The sequence below is a fragment of the Camelus bactrianus genome, chromosome 21 (assembly GCF_048773025.1).
Source record: "Camelus bactrianus isolate YW-2024 breed Bactrian camel chromosome 21, ASM4877302v1, whole genome shotgun sequence".
NCBI classification, from domain to species: domain Eukaryota; kingdom Metazoa; phylum Chordata; class Mammalia; order Artiodactyla; family Camelidae; genus Camelus; species Camelus bactrianus.
The window spans coordinates 29870557-29882860 of NC_133559.1; the positions used below are offsets into that span (position 1 = coordinate 29870557).

Sequence of the window (12304 nt, forward strand, 5' to 3'; positions counted from 1 at the left end):
TCCTGATTGCTATGCCTCACGGCAATTAGTAAGGTCACAAATCACCGAGCAGTGCTACTTCGGCACAGATCAGTCAGGAGTTAATATTTCTTTGTCTTTCTGCTTTGTTATATGTTAGTGTTCACTTTCTCTCTGATGGTTTGTGGTTAAGTAGCATCACGCCACCTTAGTGATTACAGCTCTAGACCTCCAGCCATCTCATCCATCTGTATCCTAGACGCGGTTTCTGGTGTTGGATTGGAATTCAGCAAATATTTGTCGAATGAGTGAAAGAATCCCATTTCAGCTTCTCGCCAGCTCTGGTGCAGCGGTCTGCGCCTTTTTCTCCCTGAGTATTGCACAGACCCAAGTGACTGAGTCTGCGGCCAGGTTGTTGCCTCAGAACTGGCCTCTGCACCCCAAAAGGTGGATTGAGATTCAGAGGCAGAGTTTTGGGAGACTCCGAGAAGAGCAGCTTTATTGCTTTGCCAGCCAAAGGAGAGTCAGAGCAGGCTAATGCCTCAGAGGCTGTGAATCTGTCTTGGGGTCGGGGTCTTGAGCTTTTATAGAAGAACTGGATGGAACAGAAAAGGTGATAGCCATCAGGGCATTTTACAGCTTGCTGCATTCCTTTTAACCTCAACGAATCTGGGACTCTAGGGGGTCCGTCCAGTCTTTGGAGCTTGTCTGTCTGTTACCTCCTGCTTGGAGCATAGCCCCTGGGTTAAAGCTATTCTCAGTAAAGGATGAATCAGTAAACAAACACTTTTAGCATCAGGAAGTCAGTTTGTGAGTTGGGTTCCTACCCTTCAGACTGGCTGAAGTTGAAGAAGCCTTTGCCTTGAGCTCTGGAAGTCACCCTCATTCCTCACTGATGAAGAGCCCAGGTCAGGCTCAGGAGCAGGAGGGAAGGCACACGGGAATGTGGCGAGGAACGTGGACCCCAGAGTGGGAGCATCTCCAGTCCCCTCTGCCCAGCCCGGGCCTCGAGACCCGCACGTGGGAGAGGAAAGCCAGTGTGCAGGGCATCCTGAAATCATCCCTTCCCATCACCACCAATACAGGAAATGCTCCCAGTGGACTTGGAACCAGAAGAATAAAATTCTGTAATTTCTAAATTTTCTGAAATGACCGTGTATAGTTTTTATAAACAGAAAAGCAATGATTAAAACCCCCCACTCACAGAGCCTCCCGTAGGTCTTAGGAAAGCAGAGCTGGTGGGGAGGTTAAGAGGCATTTAATACTTTTCTGCACCATGTTCTTTTCAAAATCTGTCAGAATTTAACTTCAGGAAATGGAACGCTTTATATTTTCAGGAATATAAAGACCCACACATCACAAAATATTAAAATGTACCCAATGTGTTATAAACATGGAAGTGTCTAGTCCTTCTGTCTTTGCTTATGTGTTGTATATATCTAACTACTTCAATGGTTATGATTTTTTGAAAGATCTTCAATATGAATTTCATTTTGGGTTGCTTGTAATGAAGTAACCACTAGGTAGCAGTCTTACACAGTGCAATGCAGGTCTAGGTTCCAGAGACTTTAAAATGGAAAATCAAATTGGGATTCTGTGGAGGTGGGCACCTCTGAATATGTCTGCATCAAAGCTCTGGAGAGTAAATATGACCAAAACACTCAAGACAAAAGCAATAAAATAAATTATTCCAGCAGGAGGTATTCATTGTTCTCTATTTAATATTTTGAGTTTCAAATTCCATGTAAACTATATAGAAATAAAAATTACTTTAAAAGGAAAATTCAGTATTACCTAAAGTCGAAGAACACACATACATGTATATACACATAAGTATATGAATCTTACTGTTGTAGTTACCAGGAGAAAAAAATGACCTCTTTTGTCATAAAAGAGCATTTGATTTTTCCACATATATTTCTTTTTTTCTCAACTACCAAAAAAGTAGCAATGAAGTTTACCTACTTATCTATTTTTTTCTGGACAGTCGCCGATTACAAAATCCATAACTTGGACTATCAGGAAAGGTAACATTACATGTCAAAATGGCTTTGGAAAGTTCTGTCACATTAATATTGTTCTGTTGTCATGCAAAACTCAAAAAGCCTTTGCTTTCAATAGATTTTATTAGCATCCATTTGCTTGCATTTTTACTTTAAAAATAACCCCCCAAATCAAACACATCTTTATGCTGTTTATTTCTAAGGAAAATGCTGCCATGATATGTCTGTGGGAATTCAGTGCTGTTATTCAAGTAGTCAACTACAGTCATGTTCTTAGGTGCCGTGTCTCTGAACAGGGAACGAGCCGTCCTTGCCTGGCCGCGGGGACCACTGCCAGCATCGCTCTGACACTTGCAAGGGACCAGCAGGGAAAGCTGTGATGCTGATACGGGAAGGAATGAGTCTGCTTTGTTTTTCAGATAAGGCTATTCTCACTCTGTCAGTGGGTCGATGGAGGAAGAATGGGGAAAGAATGGTTCTCTGCTAGTACCCAGGACTCACAGAACCCCCAGGCAGCGAGTTTTTCATCACCAACCCACATCTGGAATGATGATGCAGATTCAGAAAAGCTTTGGAATAGGTCCTCCAGGCCCTGAGGGGCAAAGCCACGCCCAGGGGAGCTCCCTGGGGTGGGGTCTCTCGAGTGGTCCTGCACAGGTCGGTGCCCACCAGGCTTGGAAGAGTTTCCCAGAATGCTGGAGTGCCCGGAAGCTTGTTCATTCACTTGCTATTCATTCATCCACCTGCTTCTCTGACTCACGTGTATGGAGTGCCTCTGTGTCTTGTGTCTTCTGTATGCAGAGGAGGGGACCAGGAAGGGGTGGGGATGGGGGGTGAGGAGAGGGGAGAGCCCAGGGCTGAGCCCTGCAGGGGACTTGTGCTCTGGGGTCTGAGGGAGTTGAAATATTCTTGCTCTAAGGAGGAGTGAGCTGTCACAGCTGTCCCTGCTGAGACCGGAGGGAAGGGGGCCGGGCACAACCACTGAAAGGCTGACTCCGCAGTGGAGGGCAGGACAAACTGGTTAGAACCAAGATGGCAGAAGATTTGACTTCCAGCAGACCTGGAGCCTCATGGCGCACCCACAGCACCATGACAGGCTGACCTTAAAAGGTCCAAAAGTGGGGGGGCCTGATTCCTGGAAATCCCCGCCCCTTCCTCAGAGTAGTTGGAATAATCCTCCTACTCGTTAGCATATGAAGTTACCGAGCCCATAAAAACATGGTCACTCTCGCTCTTGCCTTCTGAGACGGCCGCACTCTGTCCATGGGGTGTGTGTCCGCTTTTACCCTGAACACCCCGCCCCTCTGGGCCTCGCTCCCCCTGGCCTTCTGCGATGGCCCGCATTCTGCCTCTGGAGTCCGTGTCTCCGCAGCCATCTTCCCTGCTGAGCGAGTCGGACCCCACTCTGCCTGTGGAGTGTGCGTGTCTCTGAGTAAACTCGCTTTCCCTTTACTATGCCTCGCTCTTGAATTCTTTCCTGCACGAGGCAAGAACCTGTCGTCCGGCCACATCGCAGCTGGGACGTCAAGCGCAGTGGCAGCTGGACTCCACCCGCTGGGGACGCACGGCAGCAGCAAGTCCAAGGGCGCCGTGGCGCGCGCCACTCACCGGGGTGGGGGGCCCAGAAGCCCAGTGGGAGTGAGTGATGGTGAGTGGGAGGTGGGGAAATGAGGGCTCCTTCAAGACTTTGGGCCTGTGGATGGTGGGAGAGCCATGGATGCTGTCGCAGGAAGGTAACCTGGGTTAGAAAAGGGCAGCACCTGATGGTACCTAATGACACTCACGAGTCAGAAAGCCTTGTGCACATTCTGAAAAGAGGAAAGCCATCTTTCCTGACCCCAATGGAAAGCCTGCCCAGCCTAAACTCTCCACATGATACCCAGAGCTGAGGCCCTGTTGTCCAAATCCACACTCACTCAGGGAAGTGGGGTTTCCACCTGGGCTCAGGAGACAGACACTAGCTCCCCATCAATGTTGCCCCCCACCCCAGGCCCTCGTCTACAACATATATAGGAACTAAGGAATGTCAACACAAAAAATTAAAAAAGTCACTGCAAAAAACAGAAGAAATGAAGCCAACCCAAGGAAGGCAGGGATAGAGAGGCAAGACTTAATCCAAGGTATTGTTTGTCTCCTGGATAGAGCTGAACCTGAAGCTTGGTCTTGAGCATATTGGTTACACAAGCCGAGACGCCCCTCTTGCTGCAGCGGGTTTGAATTGCATCTGTCATCCACATGCAAAACAGTCCAAGTTTACCAATGTATCTGCTCTGTGAAAATTCAGGAACGTTCCTGTGGTTGTCTGGTGTTTCATATATCAATTTCAGGAAAAGAAACACTGCACTCCAATGACATGAATTCCCCCTGAAAATTAATCATGACAAAGAAATGAAGGAACTAAACAGAAAGAGGAAATTAAGTTTACAACAGTGTCAAGCATAATCTTCAGAATGGAAAAATAGAATTGCTTTATAATCCATTTAGTAAGTTATTAACATCAGTGATGGCCTGTAGTTTCATAATTTTCTTCAAATAAGTTGGTCCACTTTAAATCTGATGCTAGGTGTTGCCACATGTACTTATTTCATTATCTCCTATTTTACTTTTGCCTTTCCTTAAATCTTAATCCATTAGTAAATTTGTGTGTGTGTTGTGTGTGTGTATTTTGGTGCAAATACCTTGCATGCCTCAGACAATGCAGTGGAGACAACAGGTAACCTTAATGATGAAAATGTTACAAGAATGACTGCTTTGTTTTGCTTCCATCCCCGTGGACACAAAATGCCAGCTCTCTAAAGTGTTTTGTATCTATTTTGAACCGTGTGTCCCTGGCATATTATTATTTCGATGGTTAGCTCTGAGATTCAGAACTCAACAAGGCTGGGGCTGATAAGAGCAGAAATGCCCACGGAGAGCAAATGTGGCCCCGGCCCCGCTGTTACCGGAATCTTTGCTTTCTCTTCCACATCCCGTGGTTTCTGGTTTCTTTTGAAATGATTACACTTTTTCCTTCAAGGGAAATAATGATATTATGACTCCTTTTCCCTGTGTATGTTATCTGGCGGACACGGGTTCTCAGTTTAGCGCTGAAGTTCAAAAGATGTGGTTTCTCTGTAGGCTTTAAATTTTATTCTTTTTTTTTAAACTAATTTTTGGAAGCCTAAAATCTTAAACACCTCCATCAAATTGGGGAAGCGACAAGAGGTCCTGAGTCAAAGAGAAGACCGAGGGTAGAAAAATTGAACAGCAGAGTAGTTTTACCTTCGAGAAGCCAGTGGTGCTGGGGCTGCTGACTGCGGGGGGTCGGGGGAGGCCTCGAGTGACCAGCGTGGCAGTGACGGTCCAGCTGCTTCCCCTGCCTGCTCTGGCAGACAGATCTGTTTGTACACTAACCCTAGACACATATGTTTATTTTGATTCTAAAGTTCACGAAAAGATGAGTTTTCTAATTAACTACAAAGGAAGGGCTTTGAGGAGCACAAACATGAATGGATTGCTCCTTTTCCTTCCCTTAGTCTAAGAGATCAGAGCTTTCTGTATTTTTCAGTCAGGTTGGTCTCATGTTGAAGTATTGAATTTTTGAGATTCTAGAAATGTACATAACAAAAGGGCATAAAGAGCTTAAAAAACAAAATAAGGGTTTAAAAAATAAACCCCACTTTAGCAAGTCCTGGGCTGTGATGGTTTGCTCTGCTCAGGGCTCTAACGAGCTTCCCCTAGTTTTTCATCAAAAGACTAAAAACAATCAGTGGCTTTTTTTTGGTTGTTATTGGAAAGAATCTGTAATGGAAAAATGACTATCCTGGAAGAAACAATATAGTCAATTATTCAATTAGATTTACTGTCTCCTGATGGCCACCTATGGTGTTCTGTGTAACACTCTATAAAATTAACATCTAAGGTACAAAAGACCCCCCCAAAAGTATTTTCCACAACAACAAAAAAAGAAAAAATAACAAAGAAGAAAAATGTGAACTCAGGAAATCCTTAAGTTTAAGACTAGCATGTTAGGAGATGTCTCCGTTTTCAAATCATACCAGAGAGGACAAGCACAAAACAGCGCAGGCGGTAAACTGTCAAACTGCACGTTGGCACCCTACTTATTTTTTTCTCTAAAATGCAGTACAGAGTGGACTCATCTTTGTTATAGTCTTCAAAGAATTAGTAGGCTTAATTGCCACAGTCCATAGAAATTTTAAAATTAGCAAGTGGTGCTTATCTCTCCGCAGTGCTCAGTGTTAACAAAATATTCTGCTCCATAAACACGTTTCATGTCATAGTAGTCCATGATTCTTTCATTGTGTTTCCAAGTACAGACACCAAGAGACGAAGTGTTGCCAAATTCCTGTAATGATCAGCATTTTCCTCGGTTTGGGGCCAGGAAGTGTGTAGCCAATCTCTATTGTCTTCTGCCTTCATCTTGAATCTGTCCCCAGTGCAGGAATGTCAAAAACACCGCTTAGCTACACAGCCTGCACAGTTTAAAAAAGGAAAACCACATTCAAGCTACTAATTAAGAAGAGAAGTGAGCTGTGAATAAAAGAACTGCCTTGTAAAAGACTTTAGAGAGAAACTTGCAACTCTGCTGCATTCAGAAAAGGAGTGGTTCTTGGTTGTCAAATCTAAATTCTAATATAAGACTTAGGGGCAAGATTTAGATAACTCCTTAATATTTTAATAACAGTCAAGTGAATGAGAATTCAGGTAATGTCCATTTCTTTTCTACCTTTAAAGGGGAGCTTAATTTATTTTTTTCAGTTATTAGACACTTCTTTTTTAAGAAGCTGCTTTCATTCCTTAAAGATTGTTTTGACAATTTTCTAAATGTGCATTCCTTTGAAAAAAGTATACCTGTATCCTTTGATGCACAGATACTTGGCAAAATTGTCACAGAGTTTTCTCTGTGACACAATAATTCTTCCAAATGATTTATATCAGCAGCTCATCAGAACTATTTAGAACAAATGATGTTTGATCACCATAGACGTAGGATAAATGGTTTAGACAGGTGGATGAACAGCAAATAGTGAAAAACTGATCATCCATTTAATGTAACAATATGGAACTGCTCCTGCGCAAAGGTGGTTAAAAATGCCAGGTATAGATACAGAGGTCGAATCTAAGTAGGCTCTAAAGCCGTATCTACTTTGAGAGCAGGAAGTTCGTCATGTGTCATGTTACTTTCTTGAAATTACTTCTTCATTATTTTAATACTCTACTTATTGATTGATCAAGAATATGAAAAGATCAGTCTGTTTAGCCATGTTTCACTGATTGGGCTCTAACTGGGTCAGCTGTGCAGGACGGATACAGTTACACTAAACTCTTGGGACAGCTTATGCTTCATTGTTCTCCACGATACTTTGAACATAGTAATCTAGACAGCTGCCCTATTTCCACTGTTATTCCCCCAGAAATAAGAAATCCACTGAAGTCCTTCATGAGTTCACTGTGTTGGTTTAAGGTCTCACTCTGTCTCTCCTAGGACCTGGCCCAGGGGTGTGTGCACAGGCAGGCCACCAGGTGCTGCTAGTATACTGTCCATTGCTCAGTGTTCTGCAAATAAGTCTTTCCCTTCTTGGGCAAGTCATCCCACATTGAGGTCTGTCTTCTCAAACTGGAGCCATCCAGCTTTCACCCCTAGGAGTAGCTCGGTTGCTGTCTTTGGACTATTTTTTATCTCGGGCAGGAGGAATTTGAAAAGGTTTGAGAGTTACCATCAAATGACCTTGGGGGTGTTATCCCAAGAGCCGGTCCGTACCCCAACTCCGCGTCTCCTCTGTGTCTGCGTTTCTGCCCTGGCCCGCATGCGGGGTCCCCACAGAGCTGGGTTCCAGGAAGTTTTCACTCCCCCTTTTACTTTCACCTCCAAATGACTAGAGTTTTACTTCTCAACTTGATTTGGACAACTGGATCCCTGCCGCTTTCTGAGAAATTGTTCTGCCTTCAAATTGCTGATAATCATCTGAATCTTCTGGTGTTAAAATACAGGTTCTATGCATATATTCAAAGTTAGTTCAGACGGAAGTGCAGTAAGGCTTCAGTTTGGTGACCAGATCAATACAGAGGTTTTCATGGGCTAATCTGGCTGCCTGGGAGGGTGGCATACCTTCTCTGTGACCACTCCTTACCCCGTTCCCTCCACCAACCTGTTGGACAGGGTAAAACAGATGAATAGCATGTTCTTCATTATAGGTGATTGCTCTTTGCCCAGGGTTCTGGAAGTAGCCTCTTTCCTATGACAACATTAAAACTTTGGGTCTTATTTGAGTGAATCATGTTCTGTTAAAATTAAAACTTTAGTGTGTTGCTTATAATGAGATTATTTTCTAAAATAGTAACACTTTGAGATTCTCTTAGTAAATAGTACACTTTTTGTTTTTGAAACATCAACAGGCAATTGAAATAAAGAAAACATCAAAACTTAGTTATCCATGTTATTGTATGATATTTGTTATAAAAATATCTAGAATTTTAAATTATGTGCCAATACACTACTAAACCCTTTTATAAGCAGTATTTCTTTTCAGCCATATAACCTTATTAGGTAGGTACAATTATTCACTTCATTTTTCAGATAAGAAATAGAGCAGAGAGAGGTTGCTGGGTTTGCCGGATGTCTCACAGTTGATAAATAGTGGGGCAGGAATTCAAATGTAGTTTTGATATCAGAGTTCAGTTTCTTAATGCAATGTATACCCCTTACTCTACTTTATTAATCAAATTTGTTTGGAAGAATTAGAATAGGTAACAGTCCTTTATTTAAATATATTTAAATACATGTCTGTGGAAAAATTATGAAAAATGAGCTTTATTGAATTATTTGCTTTAAGTGTATATTTACTCTTTCTGTGTTGGGTCAGGCTCTTACCATCTTGTCTGACACGTTTTCATTGAAACTTCTTGGTATGAAAAGTCTATGGAGTTCCTGAAGCAAAAATCTGTCTTTAAGGAAAGGTTAGCATTGTGTTGGCAAAGCTACTTTTTCTCACGGAGTACTGAATTCCCCACAAGTCTGAGTGTTGGTTACATGAATGGCGGTGCTTCTGTAGACTGACTGTCCACCTTTTGCTTGTGGTCCGCGCTGTCTCCCGTTCGGGGGAAATGCATGGATCCGTTTTGTTTAATGTGGCCTCTGAAGAGCAAGTTTGATAAGGAAAGCACTGAACAAATGACTGGATGCAGTGTATTCTGGACCTATAAGAGGTCTCCTCTGTTGTAACTGGGTTTCATTTAAAAATTGCAAAGAGAGGGTTTCTCCCCTAATTCTGACAACAACAATCATTCTTATTTAATAGTTAAGAGGGAAAATAATTTAGGTTCTCATAACTCAAAAATAGTGGCAACTTTGGAAGGTACTTCACAGCTCTGTAACATCTCCGTCGGCTGTGAAGAGGACAGGAACACGTCCTCCTACAACGAATACTGTTTTATTGGGTGACAGTGAATTGCCTAGGATCATTGGTTTGAGAAAAGGACTCAGATGTGGATTCTACCCTCAAGAATTTTTATTTTTTTAGTAAAAGAGACAAAACATACAAAAAATATGAGGCAGAAAAATGCTAGGTTCCATGATAGACAACACAGTCTGGTGTCAAAGAGGAGACATACCTTCCACCTGGAATGACTTTGCCAAATATACCAGGGTTAGTGGACACGTTTTCAATAAATATTCAATAAATAAATATGCATCCTAATTATGAGTAACCTTAACAAAGAAAAAAATATTGTACACAGCATGCACTGTTGTAATAGGTTTTATAGACTATGATGATGTATTCAATTGCTTTTCAGTGTTTCTGTCTGATTTGGTGAAACCCAGGCCTGATTTCTTAAGTTTGTATAAGCAATGTAACTTGAATGTCCACAGTAGATCTCAGGTAAGAACTGGGCTCTATGTTTGGACTTACCGTTAACTAATCAGGATAATGTTGTCAGTGATCTTTGTGTCTCAGTTATTTTATTGCTGAATGTGGAATACAGTTACTCCTCAATATCTCAGGGAGAAAACTGCAATGTGTTCTAGGTAAAAGCTAAGATGAATTGCTCACAGGGGATGAAAGTCCGCCAAGGGAGACTGTTTAGGAGATGGGTAGGAGGGAAATAAGAGAGGTAAAGTGATTAAAATAAAGCAGAAGGGGGCAAAATAAAAGCTGTTCTCAGAAGAATTAAAGAGGAAAGTGAAAACTTAAGAGTTTCTCGGAGTGGAGGACAGATCCATCTTTCAGTGGACAATCAGGATATGACCAGTAGGAGAACTGCAGTTCCCACAGGGGTATTATCCAGGAAGGGTGACCCCGGAGAAACCACTTTCAGTGATTCACATACCAAATGTAAAAAAACAAACCAAACCAAACCAAAAAACCGAAAAACACAGCTTTAGTCAAAATGACATGAATATTTACTTTCAAATTGATACCTGGAAAAAAATTTTAAAGCACGAATTACTTAAAGGACTGTTCTTAAGCAAGCAAAGAAGGAAAGAAAAAAAAATAGTGTGTATATTTATAAATTAAATCATTTCTTGACATCCTTTAATTGTTATAAAGATATTCAAATTTTTAGTTACCTAAATTGAAAAAATGATTGGATTTTGAATGTACAAGCCCTTAATACCACATAGAAAGTAAGACTATTCCATTAAAAAAAAGTCCAAGGAAGAAGATAGTTAATTTGTATATTTTATTCTAAGTATTATATTATAATATATTGTATTGTAAGGTGTTTTAAAAATAAGTAATACATATTTTAGAAAGAAACTGGTCATAATATAACAAAATGACTGTCAGAGAATACTTACAGTAGGTACAAATCCATTTCAGAAGAAACAAACAAGAAACTTGGCTGATATTGGCAAAAGCCTGATAAGGGGAGAGAATATTTGGGTGCTAGTTGTTGCCACCTAGCTGTGTAATTGTGAGCTGGTTCCTTTATCCCTTAGAGTCATCTCTAAGGGAGAAGGGCAAGGGGATCATTAACTTCAAATGTCTGATTAGAAAGCTTGATTCTGAAAGAATGTCCTCCAAATGGAGGGAAGACAGACTGTGAATACAGCAGAAGTACTGCTGAAGTTTGCTGTGACCTTTTAAAAACAGCTTTGCTAAGATATAATCCACATATATAATTCATGGATTTGAATTGTATAATTTGATGTTTTTTAGTATAGTCACACACTTATGTAACCATCCCCACAACCAATTTTAGAGCACTCCCCATTTTCCAGCAACCCTGCCTTTCAGCGCCATCCCTGGGGGACCACTCATTACCTATTACTATGGTTTTGCTTATTTTGAGTATTTCATATAAATGGAATCTTATAGTATATGGTCTTTTGTGACAGGCTTTTTTCACCTAGCAAAATGTCGTCGGCGTTCACCATGTCGTGGCACGTATCAATACTTTACTCCGTTTTGTACAGACATGCCACGTTTCTTTATGAACTCATCACCTGACTGCTGTTTATGCAGTTCCTACTTTTGGGCTATTAAGAGTAATGCTGCTATGAACATTCCTGTCCATTTTTTGTGTGTGTGTGTGAAAATTTCTGTTTTTATTTTCATAACTACATTTTTATATTAGAAAATTTTAAAATATTTGACTAATTTAAGGTGAATATACATGTTGGAAAGTATCACAAAGACAATAAAGGTTATAAACAGTATACATTTAAGTTTAAGAGCATCCTGTTCACTGCATTGTCCTTAAGAAAAGTAGTTTCTCTGGAATAAAATTTATAAAGACATGAAATAGTTATAAATGTAGGTGTTTTCTGAGCTACTCAAGTGACAGGCTGGATATTCATCTTTTTGATTCCGTACTGCAAGGTGATGTTGAAGCTGAATTCTATCATGGAGGAGGTAGCCAGTATAGTTAAAAATATTTTGCCGATAAAGTCAAGCTTCTGCTTCTGATTTCACAGTATTCGAATCTGTCAGCCTTGATAATCTGTATTGTAGAGGTCAGATTGTTGTCCATCCGGCATTGTGTCTTTTAGGGAAATCTGGTCTCCACAACAGCAGGTGAACTTTCAACCTGTGATAATCCCTTTGGAGCAAATTAACTGGGAGTAGAAACCAGTGGGTGTGCATTTTCTTGGTGCTGAGTGATTAGTGAAAATATACATGGTAGTGAATATAAATAAAAATTATTAAGAAAAATAAACAGTTGTCCTCTGTTTAGATGTGGTAAACATATTTGTTAGAAAAGGTTAAAAAAATTATATAACTGAGGAAATGAATTGGTTAATAAATTTCTGACTTGTGAAGTCAGCTAAATAACTAACTGAATGCTCTAATTCCAATATATGTTAACACAAAAATTCAATTTGAATTTAAAGCTAAATG

The 12304-nt window shown here is 40.9% G+C and overlaps 1 long non-coding RNA gene across 1 annotated transcript in view; it reads right to left on the reverse strand.

Annotated features, from left to right (window-relative positions):
• Positions 1 to 1675: 1675 nt before the first annotated feature.
• Positions 1676 to 12304, reverse strand: part of LOC105081190 (uncharacterized) — an 80174-nt gene continuing 69545 nt past the window's right edge. The window contains exons 10-11 of the long non-coding RNA XR_012501456.1: positions 5223 to 6433; positions 1676 to 4325 (exon numbers count right to left, since the gene is read on the reverse strand). This is a non-coding gene — a long non-coding RNA (uncharacterized LOC105081190). The remainder of the gene's footprint in view (positions 4326 to 5222; positions 6434 to 12304) is intronic.